Raw genomic sequence first — 14,425 nt, 5'->3', positions numbered from 1 at the left:
ATGGGAAACATGTTATTTATTGTCAAAGCTATCTCTCTCTCTCTCTTCTCTTTCTCTCCTGTCTCTGTCTCTCCCCATCTCTTTCACAAATAGTTTCCATGGCCTTCTTTCTTTTATGAAAGCAAATTTATTTTCTGTTTCCCCATCAACATTGTTACCTTGACAACCCATCCATCTCCGTCTCAGTGTGTCTCCTTCATCCTCCTGACTGAGGACAGTCTTGGTTGTCTGTGTTGCACGGTCTCCTTCATCCTCCTGACTGAGGACAGTCTTGGTTTTCTGTGTGGCACGGTCTCCTTCATCCTCCTGACTGAGGACAGTCTTGGTTGTCTGTGTTGCACGGTCTCCTTCATCCTCCTGACTGAGGACAGTCTTGGTTGTCTGTGTGGCACGGTCTCCTTCATCCTCCTGACTGAGGACAGTCTTGGTTGTCTGTGTGGCACGGTCTCCTTCATCCTCCTGACTGAGGACAGTCTTGGTTGTCTGTGTGGCACGGTCTCCTCCTGACTGAGGACAGTCTTGGTTGTCTGTGTTGCACGGTCTCCTTCATCCTCCTGACTGAGGACAGTCTTGGTTGTCTGTGTGGCACGGTCTCCTCCTGACTGAGGACAGTCTGGTTGTCTGTGTTGCACGGTCTCCTTCATCCTCCTGACTGAGGACAGTCTTGGTTGTCTGTGTGGCACGGTCTCCTCCTGACTGAGGACAGTCTTGGTTGTCTGTGTGGCACGGTCTCCTCCTGACTGAGGACAGTCTGGTTGTCTGTGTGGCACGGTCTCCTCTTGACTGAGGACAGTCTGGTTGTCTGTGTGGCACGGTCTCCTCCTGACTGAGGACAGTCTGGTTGTCTGTGTGGCACGGTCTCCTCTTGACTGAGGACAGTCTTGGCTGTTTCTGCCCATCACTGATCTATTTCTCTCCCCCCTCTCTATCTTTCCCTTCATTCAATTCAAAGGGCTTTAGGGGAAAGGGGGGATACCTAGTCAAACCAAACCAATGCACTTGCTAATAAACTCTCTCACCGAGTCAGAGTATACATCAATGCTATTGTCTGAGGCGATCCGGAACGTATCCCAGTCCACGTGATCAAGCGTGGAATCCGATTGGTCAGACCAGCATTGTATAGACCTGAACACGGCTGTTTCCTGTTTTAGTTTCTGTCTGTAGCAATAAAATGGAGTCGTGGTCAGATTTGCTGAAGGCAGGGCGGGGGAGGGTTTTGTATGCGTCGTGGAAGTTCGAGTAGCAATGGTCCAGAATGCTACCAGCTCGAGTCGCGTGTTCGATATGCTGATAGAGTTTAGGAAGTCTTGTCCTCAGGTTAGCTTTGTTAAAATCCCCAGCTACAATAAATGCTGCCTCGGGATGTGTGGTTTCCAGTTTACATAGAGTCCAGTGAAGTTCTTTCAGGGCCAACGAGGTATCTGCCTTGGGGGGGGATATACACGGCTGTAACTATAATCAAAGAGAATTCTCTTGGAAGATAATGCGGTCGGCATTTGATTGTAAGGAATTCTAAATCAGGTGAACAAAAGGACTTGAGCTCCTGTATGTTGTTATGATCACACCATGAGTCGTTAATCATGAGGCATACACCTCCGCCCTTCTTCTTACCAGAGAGATGTTTGTTACTTTCTGCACGATGCGTGAAGAAACCGGGTGGCTGTACCGACTCTGACAACATATCCCGAGTGAGCCATGTTTCAGGTAAACAGAGAATGTTACAATCTCTGATGTATCTCTGGAAGGCAACTCGTGCCCTGATTTCGTCCACCTTGTTATCTAAGATTGGACATTGAAGATTGGACAAGATTGGACATTGGCGGGTAATATGCTTGGAAGCGGTGGATGGTGTGCTCGCCTTCTGAGTCTGACCAGCAGGCCGCTCCGTCTGCCGCAGCGACAGGCATCTCTGTCGGAGGCATCTCTGTCGGCGACCATCTCTGTCGGAGGCATCTCTGTCGGCGACCATCTCTGTCGGCGACCATCTCTGTCGGAGGCCATCTCTGTCGGAGGCATCTCTGTCGGAGGCATCTCTGTCGGAGGCATCTCTGTCGGAGGCATCTCTGTCGGAGGCATCTCTGTCGGCGACAGGCATCTCTGTCGGAGGCATCTCTGTCGGCGACCATCTCTGTCGGAGGCATCTCTGTCGGCGACCATCTCTGTCGGAGGCATCTCTGTCGGAGGCATCTCTGTCGGCGACCATCTCTGTCGGAGGCATGTCTGTCAGCGACCATCTCTGTCGGAGGCATCTCTGTCGGAGGCATCTCTGTCGGCAACCATCTCTGTCGGCGACCATCTCTGTCCAGATTGTCAAGCCCAGCTGATTTGTATGGGTCCAGGTTTTGCAGCTCTTTCAGGACATCTGGATTTGGGTAATGGAGAAGCTGGGGACGCTTGGGCGAGTAGCTGCGCGGGGGGGGGGGGGGGGGGGCAGAGCTGTTGGCCGAGGTTGGAGTAGCCAGGTGGAAAGCATGGCCAGCCGTTGAGAAATGCTTGTTGAAGTTTTCGATTATCACGGATTTATCGGTGGTGACCGTGTTATCTAGCCTCAGAGCAGTGGGCAGCTGGGAGGAGGTGCTCTTGTTCTCCATGGACTTTACAGTATCCCAGAACTCTTTGGAGTTAGAGCTACAGGATGCAAATATCTGCTTGAAAAAGCCTTTGCCTTTGCTTTCCTGACTGACTGCGTGCGTGTATTGGTTCACTTACCAAAGCAAGTGAAATACACAAGAAACAAAACTGAGAATAACACAAATGCCAAGAGTGTGCAATGCTGTCATCAAGGCAAAAGGTGGCTACTTTGAATCATATATATATTGATTTGTTTAACCCTTTTTTTTGGTTACAACATGATTCCATATGTGTTATTTCATAGTGTTGATGTCTTCACTGTCATTCTACAATGTAGAAACTGGTGAAAAATAAAGAAACATTCCTTGAATGAGTCGGTGTGTCTAAACTTTTGACTGGTACTGTTGAAGAGCCTGGGGCTGAAGTGGTCTCCCTGTCCCACCCCACAGCCCTGAGAAAAGACATCTGGGTGGTTTTTGCCAATTTGAACTGCACACTGTTTGTGTGTGTGTGTGTGTCATGTATTTTTTGCCCCCAACACCGCTTTCCATCATTTTGTATAGCAGGCCGTCATGCCAAATTGAGTCTCTCTCTCCCTCTCTCTTACTCTTCCTTCTCTCCTGCTGCGCGCAGGGGAGCGGCTGACGGAACAGACGCCGTAGTGTAGCTGGCAGCAGGCAGTCCGTTGGTCAGTAACGGAAAGCGGCACAGATAATATCGGTTTGTCTCACGCGTGCCCCGCTGTTAAAACACTTGATGTGTCTCTCTTCGCTCCTCTCATCTGGAGAGAGGGAGAGAGAGAGAGAGGAGAGGGCAGAGAACGAGGAGAGAGAGAGAGGAGAGGGCAGAGAACGAGGAGGAGAGAGAGAGAGCTAAAGGGAGGTGAATGAGAGGAGTAGACGGTAGACGGAAGAGTAGAGACGATTATTCCGGCTGGTTGCCTCTGTTCTAGTGACGAGAGAGAGTAGACAGCCCGATATACAGGCGGATGTACCTTCCTACAACACGGCTCCAGACCAGTGGCTCACCTTCGCTCAACCTGCCCGCTTGGCAGCGCCCTCATCCCGGCTAGAGGTAAAACATAGACTCGGTGTTCTGGCTAAGCTTTCTTTTTGTGTGTGAAAGCACCGGCTGATCGAACAGCGGTTTTTAAACCTCAGTGAATGTATTAGCAGACGGTGAGGAAGACTCTCTTTCTTTCTCACTCTCTCCCTTCTCATTCTCTATCTCTCATTATTTTTTTTACTAAGGAGCTGTGTGTGTTGGAATGTCTATTTACAAATGTGATCACATCGATCGAATGATGTTTCGTGTTTCTATCCGTTCTCCGATGTCATTAATATCCACCAGCGTGATTAATATGACATGTTGTAGGTATTTTAGTATTCATTGTAAACAGAAAACAATCATTTGTTTGACATTTAACTGGTCACTCTGAGATGTGATTCATAAAGTGATCTTTCAGTGGAAACGGCATCAATGTGGTTGGTTACAAACATAACCATTACAACCACGAGAATGTTGTTGACCAACGTTTAATGAAACAATTCGCTATGACAGACAGATAGTTACAGAGGGACAGACAGATAGAGACAGACAGATAGAGACAGACAGATAAAGACAGATAGAGACAAATAGAGACAGACAAATAGAGACAGACAGGTAGAGACAGACAGATAGAGACAGACAGATAGATACAGAGGGACAGACGGACCTGATTATCGTCCATTCAATATATTATTTAACTTAACAAGAGAGAGAGAGATCAGACATTTGTCAAGTAGTGTATAGGTAGTTAGTAGTTTAATAACCAGTTGTGATTATGTTAGGCTGTGGGTAGTTAGTAGTTTAATAACCAGTTGTGATTATGTTAGGCTGTGGGTAGTTAGTAGTTTAATAACCAGTTGTGATTATGTTAGGCTGTGGGTAGTTAGTAGTTTAATAACCAGTTGTGATTATGTTAGGCTGTGGGTAGTTAGTAGTTTAATAACTAGTTGTGATTATGTTAGGCTGTGGGTAGTTAGTAGTTTAATAACTAGTTGTGATTATGTTAGGCTGTGGGTAGTTAGTAGTTTAATAACCAGTTGTGATTATGTTAGGCTATGGGTAGTTAGTAGTTTAATAACCAGTTGTGATTATGTTAGGCTATGGGTAGTTAGTAGTTTAATAACCAGTTGTGATTATGTTAGGCTATGGGTAGTTAGTTAGTTAGTAGTTTAATAACTAGTTGTGATTATGTTAGACTATGGGTAGTTAGTAGTTTAATAACCAGTTGTGATTATGTTAGGCTATGGGTAGTTAGTAGTTTAATAACCAGTTGTGATTATGTTAGGCTATGGGTAGTTAGTAGTTTAATAACCAGTTGTGATTATGTTAGGCTGTGGGTAGTTAGTAGTTTAATAACCAGTTGTGATTATGTTAGGCTGTGGGTAGTTAGTAGTTTAATAACCAGTTGTGATTATGTTAGGCTATGGGTAGTTAGTAGTTTAATAACCAGTTGTGATTATGTTAGGCTATGGGTAGTTAGTAGTTTAATAACCAGTTGTGATTATGTTAGGCTATGGGTAGTTAGTAGTTTAATAACCAGTTGTGATTATGTTAGGCTGTGGGTAGTTAGTAGTTTAATAACCAGTTGTGATTATGTTAGGCTATGGGTAGTTAGTAGTTTAATAACCAGTTGTGATCATGTTAGGCTATGGGTAGTTAGTAGTTTAATAACCAGTTGTGATTATGTTAGGCTGTGGGTAGTTAGTAGTTTAATAACCATTTGTGATTATGTTAGGCTATGGGTAGTTAGTAGTTTAATAACCAGTTGTGATTATGTTAGGCTATGGGTAGTTAGTAGTTTAATAACCAGTTGTGATTATGTTAGGCTATGGGTAGTTAGTAGTTTAATAACCAGTTGTGATTATGTTAGGCTATGGGTAGTTAGTAGTTTAATAACCAGTTGTGATCATGTTAGGCTATGGGTAGTTAGTAGTTTAATAACCAGTTGTGATTATGTTAGGCTGTGGGTAGTTAGTAGTTTAATAACCAGTTGTGATTATGTTAGGCTATGGGTAGTTAGTAGTTTAATAACCAGTTGTGATTATGTTAGGCTGTGGGTAGTTAGTAGTTTAATAACCAGTTGTGATTATGTTAGGCTATGGGTAGTTAGTAGTTTAATAACCAGTTGTGATTATGTTAGGCTATGGGTAGTTAGTAGTTTAATAACCAGTTGTGATTATGTTAGGCTATGGGTAGTTAGTAGTTTAATAACCAGTTGTGATTATGTTAGGCTGTGGGTAGTTAGTAGTTTAATAACCAGTTGTGATTATGTTAGGCTGTGGGTAGTTAGTAGTTTAATAACCAGTTGTGATTATGTTAGGCTATGGGTAGTTAGTAGTTTAATAACCAGTTGTGATTATGTTAGACTACGGGTAGTTAGTAGTTTAATAACCAGTTGTGATTATGTTAGGCTATGGGTAGTTAGTAGTTTAATAACTAGTTGTGATTATGTTAGGCTGTGGGTAGTTAGTAGTTTAATAACCAGTTGTGATTATGTTAGGCTATGGGTAGTTAGTAGTTTAATAACCAGTTGTGATTATGTTAGGCTGTGGGTAGTTAGTAGTTTAATAACCAGTTGTGATTATGTTAGGCTGTGGGTAGTTAGGTAGTTTAATAACCAGTTGTGATTATGTTAGGCTATGGGTAGTTAGGTAGTTTAATAACCAGTTGTGATTATGTTAGGCTGTGGGTAGTTAGTAGTTTAATAACCAGTTGTGATTATGTTAGGCTATGGGTAGTTAGTAGTTTAATAACCAGTTGTGATTATGTTAGGCTGTGGGTAGTTAGTAGTTTAATAACCAGTTGTGATTATGTTAGGCTATGGGTAGTTAGTAGTTTAATAACCAGTTGTGATTATGTTAGGCTGTGGGTAGTTAGTAGTTTAATAACCAGTTGTGATTATGTTAGGCTATGGGTAGTTAGTAGTTTAATAACCAGTTGTGATTATGTTAGGCTGTGGGTAGTTAGTAGTTTAATAACCAGTTGTGATTATGTTAGGCTATGGGTAGTTAGTAGTTTAATAACCAGTTGTGATTATGTTAGGCTATGGGTAGTTAGTAGTTTAATAACCAGTTGTGATTATGTTAGGCTATGGGTAGTTAGTAGTTTAATAACCAGTTGTGATTATGTTAGGCTATGGGTAGTTAGTAGTTTAATAACCAGTTGTGATTATGTTAGGCTATGGGTAGTTAGTAGTTTAATAACCAGTTGTGATCATGTTAGGCTATGGGTAGTTAGTAGTTTAATAACCAGTTGTGATTATGTTAGGCTGTGGGTAGTTAGTAGTTTAATAACCAGTTGTGATTATGTTAGGCTATGGGTAGTTAGTAGTTTAATAACCAGTTGTGATTATGTTAGGCTGTGGGTAGTTAGTAGTTTAATAACCAGTTGTGATTATGTTAGGCTATGGGTAGTTAGTAGTTTAATAACTAGTTGTGATTATGTTAGGCTGTGGGTAGTTAGTAGTTTAATAACCAGTTGTGATTATGTTAGGCTGTGGGTAGTTAGTAGTTTAATAACCAGTTGTGATTATGTTAGGCTATGGGTAGTTAGTAGTTTAATAACCAGTTGTGATTATGTTAGGCTATGGGTAGTTAGTAGTTTAATAACCAGTTGTGATTATGTTAGGCTATGGGTAGTTAGTAGTTTAATAACCAGTTGTGATTATGTTAGGCTATGGGTAGTTAGTAGTTTAATAACCAGTTGTGATTATGTTAGGCTGTGGGTAGTTAGTAGTTTAATAACCAGTTGTGATTATGTTAGGCTATGGGTAGTTAGTAGTTTAATAACTAGTTGTGATTATGTTAGGCTGTGGGTAGTTAGTAGTTTAATAACCAGTTGTGATTATGTTAGGCTATGGGTAGTTAGTAGTTTAATAACTAGTTGTGATTATGTTAGGCTGTGGGTAGTTAGTAGTTTAATAACCAGTTGTGATTATGTTAGGCTGTGGGTAGTTAGTAGTTTAATAACCAGTTGTGATTATGTTAGGCTATGGGTAGTTAGTAGTTTAATAACCAGTTGTGATTATGTTAGGCTATGGGTAGTTAGTAGTTTAATAACCAGTTGTGATTATGTTAGGCTATGGGTAGTTAGTAGTTTAATAACCAGTTGTGATTATGTTAGGCTATGGGTAGTTAGTAGTTTAATAACCAGTTGTGATTATGTTAGGCTATGGGTAGTTAGTAGTTTAATAACCAGTTGTGATTATGTTAGGCTATGGGTAGTTAGTAGTTTAATAACCAGTTGTGATTATGTTAGGCTATGGGTAGTTAGTTAGTTAGTAGTTTAATAACTAGTTGTGATTATGTTAGACTATGGGTAGTTAGTAGTTTAATAACCAGTTGTGATTATGTTAGGCTATGGGTAGTTAGTAGTTTAATAACCAGTTGTGATTATGTTAGGCTATGGGTAGTTAGTAGTTTAATAACCAGTTGTGATTATGTTAGGCTGTGGGTAGTTAGTAGTTTAATAACCAGTTGTGATTATGTTAGGCTGTGGGTAGTTAGTAGTTTAATAACCAGTTGTGATTATGTTAGGCTATGGGTAGTTAGTAGTTTAATAACCAGTTGTGATTATGTTAGGCTATGGTTAGTTAGTAGTTTAATAACCAGTTGTGATTATGTTAGGCTGTGGGTAGTTAGTAGTTTAATAACCAGTTGTGATTATGTTAGGCTATGGGTAGTTAGTAGTTTAATAACCAGTTGTGATTATGTTAGGCTATGGGTAGTTAGTAGTTTAATAACCAGTTGTGATTATGTTAGGCTATGGGTAGTTAGTAGTTTAATAACCAGTTGTGATCATGTTAGGCTATGGGTAGTTAGTAGTTTAATAACCAGATGTGATTATGTTAGGCTATGGGTAGTTAGTAGTTTAATAACCAGTTGTGATTATGTTAGGCTGTGGGTAGTTAGTAGTTTAATAACCAGTTGTGATTATGTTAGGCTATGGGTAGTTAGTAGTTTAATAACCAGTTGTGATTATGTTAGGCTGTGGGTAGTTAGTAGTTTAATAACCAGTTGTGATTATGTTAGGCTATGGGTAGTTAGTAGTTTAATAACCAGTTGTGATTATGTTAGGCTGTGGGTAGTTAGTAGTTTAATAACCAGTTGTGATTATGTTAGGCTATGGGTAGTTAGTAGTTTAATAACCAGTTGTGATTATGTTAGGCTGTGGGTAGTTAGTAGTTTAATAACCAGTTGTGATTATGTTAGGCTATGGGTAGTTAGTAGTTTAATAACCAGTTGTGATTATGTTAGGCTGTGGGTAGTTAGTAGTTTAATAACCAGTTGTGATTATGTTAGGCTATGGGTAGTTAGTAGTTTAATAACCAGTTGTGATTATGTTAGGCTGTGGGTAGTTAGTAGTTTAATAACCAGTTGTGATTATGTTAGGCTATGGGTAGTTAGTAGTTTAATAACCAGTTGTGATTATGTTAGGCTATGGGTAGTTAGTAGTTTAATAACCAGTTGTGATTATGTTAGGCTATGGGTAGTTAGTAGTTTAATAACCAGTTGTGATTATGTTAGGCTATGGGTAGTTAGTAGTTTAATAACCAGTTGTGATTATGTTAGGCTATGGGTAGTTAGTAGTTTAATAACCAGTTGTGATCATGTTAGGCTATGGGTAGTTAGTAGTTTAATAACCAGTTGTGATTATGTTAGGCTGTGGGTAGTTAGTAGTTTAATAACCAGTTGTGATTATGTTAGGCTATGGGTAGTTAGTAGTTTAATAACCAGTTGTGATTATGTTAGGCTGTGGGTAGTTAGTAGTTTAATAACCAGTTGTGATTATGTTAGGCTATGGGTAGTTAGTAGTTTAATAACTAGTTGTGATTATGTTAGGCTGTGGGTAGTTAGTAGTTTAATAACCAGTTGTGATTATGTTAGGCTGTGGGTAGTTAGTAGTTTAATAACCAGTTGTGATTATGTTAGGCTATGGGTAGTTAGTAGTTTAATAACCAGTTGTGATTATGTTAGGCTATGGGTAGTTAGTAGTTTAATAACCAGTTGTGATTATGTTAGGCTATGGGTAGTTAGTAGTTTAATAACCAGTTGTGATTATGTTAGGCTATGGGTAGTTAGTAGTTTAATAACCAGTTGTGATTATGTTAGGCTGTGGGTAGTTAGTAGTTTAATAACCAGTTGTGATTATGTTAGGCTATGGGTAGTTAGTAGTTTAATAACTAGTTGTGATTATGTTAGGCTGTGGGTAGTTAGTAGTTTAATAACCAGTTGTGATTATGTTAGGCTATGGGTAGTTAGTAGTTTAATAACTAGTTGTGATTATGTTAGGCTGTGGGTAGTTAGTAGTTTAATAACCAGTTGTGATTATGTTAGGCTGTGGGTAGTTAGTAGTTTAATAACCAGTTGTGATTATGTTAGGCTATGGGTAGTTAGTAGTTTAATAACCAGTTGTGATTATGTTAGGCTATGGGTAGTTAGTAGTTTAATAACCAGTTGTGATTATGTTAGGCTATGGGTAGTTAGTAGTTTAATAACCAGTTGTGATTATGTTAGGCTATGGGTAGTTAGTAGTTTAATAACCAGTTGTGATTATGTTAGGCTATGGGTAGTTAGTAGTTTAATAACCAGTTGTGATTATGTTAGGCTATGGGTAGTTAGTAGTTTAATAACCAGTTGTGATTATGTTAGGCTATGGGTAGTTAGTAGTTTAATAACCAGTTGTGATTATGTTAGGCTGTGGGTAGTTAGTAGTTTAATAACCAGTTGTGATTATGTTAGGCTGTGGGTAGTTAGTAGTTTAATAACCAGTTGTGATTATGTTAGGCTATGGGTAGTTAGTAGTTTAATAACCAGTTGTGATTATGTTAGGCTATGGTTAGTTAGTAGTTTAATAACCAGTTGTGATTATGTTAGGCTGTGGGTAGTTAGTAGTTTAATAACCAGTTGTGATTATGTTAGGCTATGGGTAGTTAGTAGTTTAATAACCAGTTGTGATTATGTTAGGCTATGGGTAGTTAGTAGTTTAATAACCAGTTGTGATTATGTTAGGCTATGGGTAGTTAGTAGTTTAATAACCAGTTGTGATCATGTTAGGCTATGGGTAGTTAGTAGTTTAATAACCAGATGTGATTATGTTAGGCTATGGGTAGTTAGTAGTTTAATAACCAGTTGTGATTATGTTAGGCTGTGGGTAGTTAGTAGTTTAATAACCAGTTGTGATTATGTTAGGCTATGGGTAGTTAGTAGTTTAATAACCAGTTGTGATTATGTTAGGCTATGGGTAGTTAGTAGTTTAATAACCAGTTGTGATTATGTTAGGCTATGGGTAGTTAGTAGTTTAATAACCAGTTGTGATTATGTTAGGCTATGGGTAGTTAGTAGTTTAATAACCAGTTGTGATCATGTTAGGCTATGGGTAGTTAGTAGTTTAATAACCAGTTGTGATTATGTTAGGCTGTGGGTAGTTAGTAGTTTAATAACCAGTTGTGATTATGTTAGGCTATGGGTAGTTAGTAGTTTAATAACCAGTTGTGATTATGTTAGGCTGTGGGTAGTTAGTAGTTTAATAACCAGTTGTGATTATGTTAGGCTATGGGTAGTTAGTAGTTTAATAACCAGTTGTGATTATGTTAGGCTATGGGTAGTTAGTAGTTTAATAACCAGTTGTGATTATGTTAGGCTATGGGTAGTTAGTAGTTTAATAACCAGTTGTGATTATGTTAGGCTGTGGGTAGTTAGTATTTTAATAACCAGTTGTGATTATGTTAGGCTGTGGGTAGTTAGTAGTTTAATAACCAGTTGTGATTATGTTAGGCTGTGGGTAGTTAGTAGTTTAATAACCAGTTGTGATTATGTTAGGCTACGGGTAGTTAGTAGTTTAATAACCAGTTGTGATCATGTTAGGCTATGGGTAGTTAGTAGTTTAATAACCAGTTGTGATTATGTTAGACTACGGGTAGTTAGTAGTTTAATAACCAGTTGTGATTATGTTAGGCTATGGGTAGTTAGTAGTTTAATAACCAGTTGTGATTATGTTAGGCTGTGGTTAGTTAGTAGTTTAATAACCAGTTGTGATTATGTTAGGCTATGGGTAGTTAGTAGTTTAATAACCAGTTGTGATTATGTTAGGCTATGGGTAGTTAGTAGTTTAATAACCAGTTGTGATTATGTTAGGCTATGGGTAGTTAGTAGTTTAATAACCAGTTGTGATCATGTTAGGCTATGGGTAGTTAGTAGTTTAATAACCAGTTGTGATTATGTTAGGCTGTGGGTAGTTAGTAGTTTAATAACCAGTTGTGATTATGTTAGGCTGTGGGTAGTTAGTAGTTTAATAACCAGTTGTGATTATGTTAGGCTGTGGGTAGTTAGTAGTTTAATAACCAGTTGTGATTATGTTAGGCTATGGGTAGTTAGTAGTTTAATAACCAGTTGTGATTATGTTAGGCTATGGGTAGTTAGTAGTTTAATAACCAGTTGTGATTATGTTAGGCTGTGGGTAGTTAGTAGTTTAATAACCAGTTGTGATTATGTTAGGCTATGGGTAGTTAGTAGTTTAATAACCAGTTGTGATTATGTTAGGATACGGGTAGTTAGGTAGTTAGTTAGTTAGTAGTTTAATAACCAGTTGTGATTATGTTAGGCTATGGGTAGTTAGTAGTTTAATAACCAGTTGTGATTATGTTAGGCTACGGGTAGTTAGTAGTTTAATAACCAGTTGTGATTATGTTAGGCTACGGGTAGTTAGTAGTTTAATAACCAGTTGTGATTATGTTAGGCTATGGGTAGTTAGTAGTTTAATAACCAGTTGTGATTATGTGAGGCTATGGGTAGTTAGTAGTTTAATAACCAGTTGTGATTATGTGAGGCTACGGGTAGTTAGTAGTTTAATAACCAGTTGTGATTATGTTAGGCTACGGGTAGTTAGTAGTTTAATAACCAGTTGTGATTATGTTAGGCTATGGGTAGTTAGTAGTTTAATAACCAGTTGTGATTATGTTAGGCTGTGGGTAGTTAGTAGTTTAATAACCAGTTGTGATTATGTTAGGCTGTGGGTAGTTAGTAGTTTAATAACCAGTTGTGATTATGTGAGGCTACGGGTAGTTAGTAGTTTAATAACTAGTTGTGATTATGTTAGGCTATGGGTAGTTAGTTAGTAGTTTAATAACCAGTTGTGATTATGTGAGGCTGTGGGTAGTTAGTTAGTAGTTTAATAACCAGTTGTGATTATGTTAGGCTATGGGTAGTTAGTTAGTAGTTTAATAACCAGTTGTGATTATGTGAGGCTGTGGGTAGTTAGTTAGTAGTTTAATAACCAGTTGTGATTATGTTAGGCTGTGGGTAGTTAGTTAGTAGTTTAATAACCAGTTGTGATTATGTGAGGCTATGGTTAGTTAGTAGTTTAATAACCAGTTGTGATTATGTTAGGCTGTGGGTAGTTAGTTAGTAGTTTAATAACCAGTTGTGATTATGTTAGGCTATGGGTAGTTAGTTAGTAGTTTAATAACCAGTTGTGATTATGTTAGGCTGTGGGTAGTTAGTTAGTAGTTTAATAACCAGTTGTGATTATGTTAGGCTATGGGTAGTTAGTAGTTTAATAACCAGTTGTGATTATGTTAGGCTATGGGTAGTTAGTAGTTTAATAACCAGTTGTGATTATGTTAGGCTATGGGTAGTTAGTAGTTTAATAACCAGTTGTGATTATGTTAGGCTGTGGGTAGTTAGTAGTTTAATAACCAGTTGTGATTATGTTAGGCTATGGGTAGTTAGTAGTTTAATAACCAGTTGTGATTATGTTAGGCTATGGGTAGTTAGTAGTTTAATAACTAGTTGTGATTATGTTAGGCTATGGGTAGTTAGTAGTTTAATAACCAGTTGTGATTATGTTAGGCTACGGGTAGTTAGTAGTTTAATAACCAGTTGTGATTATGTTAGGCTGTGGGTAGTTAGTTAGTAGTTTAATAACCAGTTGTGATTATGTTAGGCTATGGGTAGTTAGTAGTTTAATAACCAGTTGTGATCATGTTAGGCTATGGGTAGTTAGTAGTTTAATAACCAGTTGTGATTATGTGAGGCTATGGGTAGTTAGTAGTTTAATAACCAGTTGTGATTATGTTAGGCTGTGGGTAGTTAGTAGTTTAATAACCAGTTGTGATTATGTTAGGCTATGGGTAGTTAGTAGTTTAATAACCAGTTGTGATTATGTTAGGCTGTGGGTAGTTAGTAGTTTAATAACCAGTTGTGATTATGTGAGGCTACGGGTAGTTAGTAGTTTAATAACCAGTTGTGATTATGTTAGGCTGTGGGTAGTTAGTAGTTTAATAACCAGTTGTGATTATGTGAGGCTATGGGTAGTTAGTAGTTTAATAACCAGTTGTGATTATGTGAGGCTACGGGTAGTTAGTAGTTTAATAACCAGTTGTGATTATGTTAGGCTGTGGGTAGTTAGTAGTTTAATAACCAGTTGTGATTATGTTAGGCTATGGGTAGTTAGTAGTTTAATAACCAGTTGTGATTATGTGAGGCTATGGTTAGTTAGTTAGTAATTTCAGACAGCTGATGTTAAACTGTTAGCTCACACACATCCCTGCTGTTGGATGGAGAGATGATGAGGTGTAGCACCATGTTGTTTACCTGTGGTAGTGGTGTCTGTCTGTCTGTCTGTCTGTCTGTCTGTCTGTCTGTCTGTCTGTCTGTCTGTCTGTCTGTCTGTCTGTCTGTCTGTCTGTCTGTCTGTCTGTCTGTCTGTCTGTCTGTGTCAGTGTGTGTGTGTGTGTCATAATCACTACTGGTTATTAAACTACTAACTACCCATTGCCTAACATAATCACAGTGTGTGTGTGTGTGTG

At 38.7% G+C, this 14,425-nt stretch overlaps 1 protein-coding gene across 1 annotated transcript in view; it reads left to right on the top strand.

Moving 5' to 3' along the window:
• The first annotated feature begins 3,479 nt into the window (after nucleotides 1-3,479).
• ndst3 (N-deacetylase/N-sulfotransferase (heparan glucosaminyl) 3) overlaps nucleotides 3,480-14,425 on the top strand; it is a 154,574-nt gene continuing 143,628 nt past the window's right edge. The window contains exon 1 of the mRNA XM_071408621.1: nucleotides 3,480-3,645. The gene's annotated coding sequence lies outside the window, so the exon portion shown is untranslated. The remainder of the gene's footprint in view (nucleotides 3,646-14,425) is intronic.

This window comes from Salvelinus alpinus, chromosome 6, assembly GCF_045679555.1.
Source record: "Salvelinus alpinus chromosome 6, SLU_Salpinus.1, whole genome shotgun sequence".
NCBI lineage: Eukaryota > Metazoa > Chordata > Actinopteri > Salmoniformes > Salmonidae > Salvelinus > Salvelinus alpinus.
The sequence above is the reverse complement of the archived record's forward strand: the minus strand, read 5'-3'. Positions and strand labels throughout refer to the sequence as shown.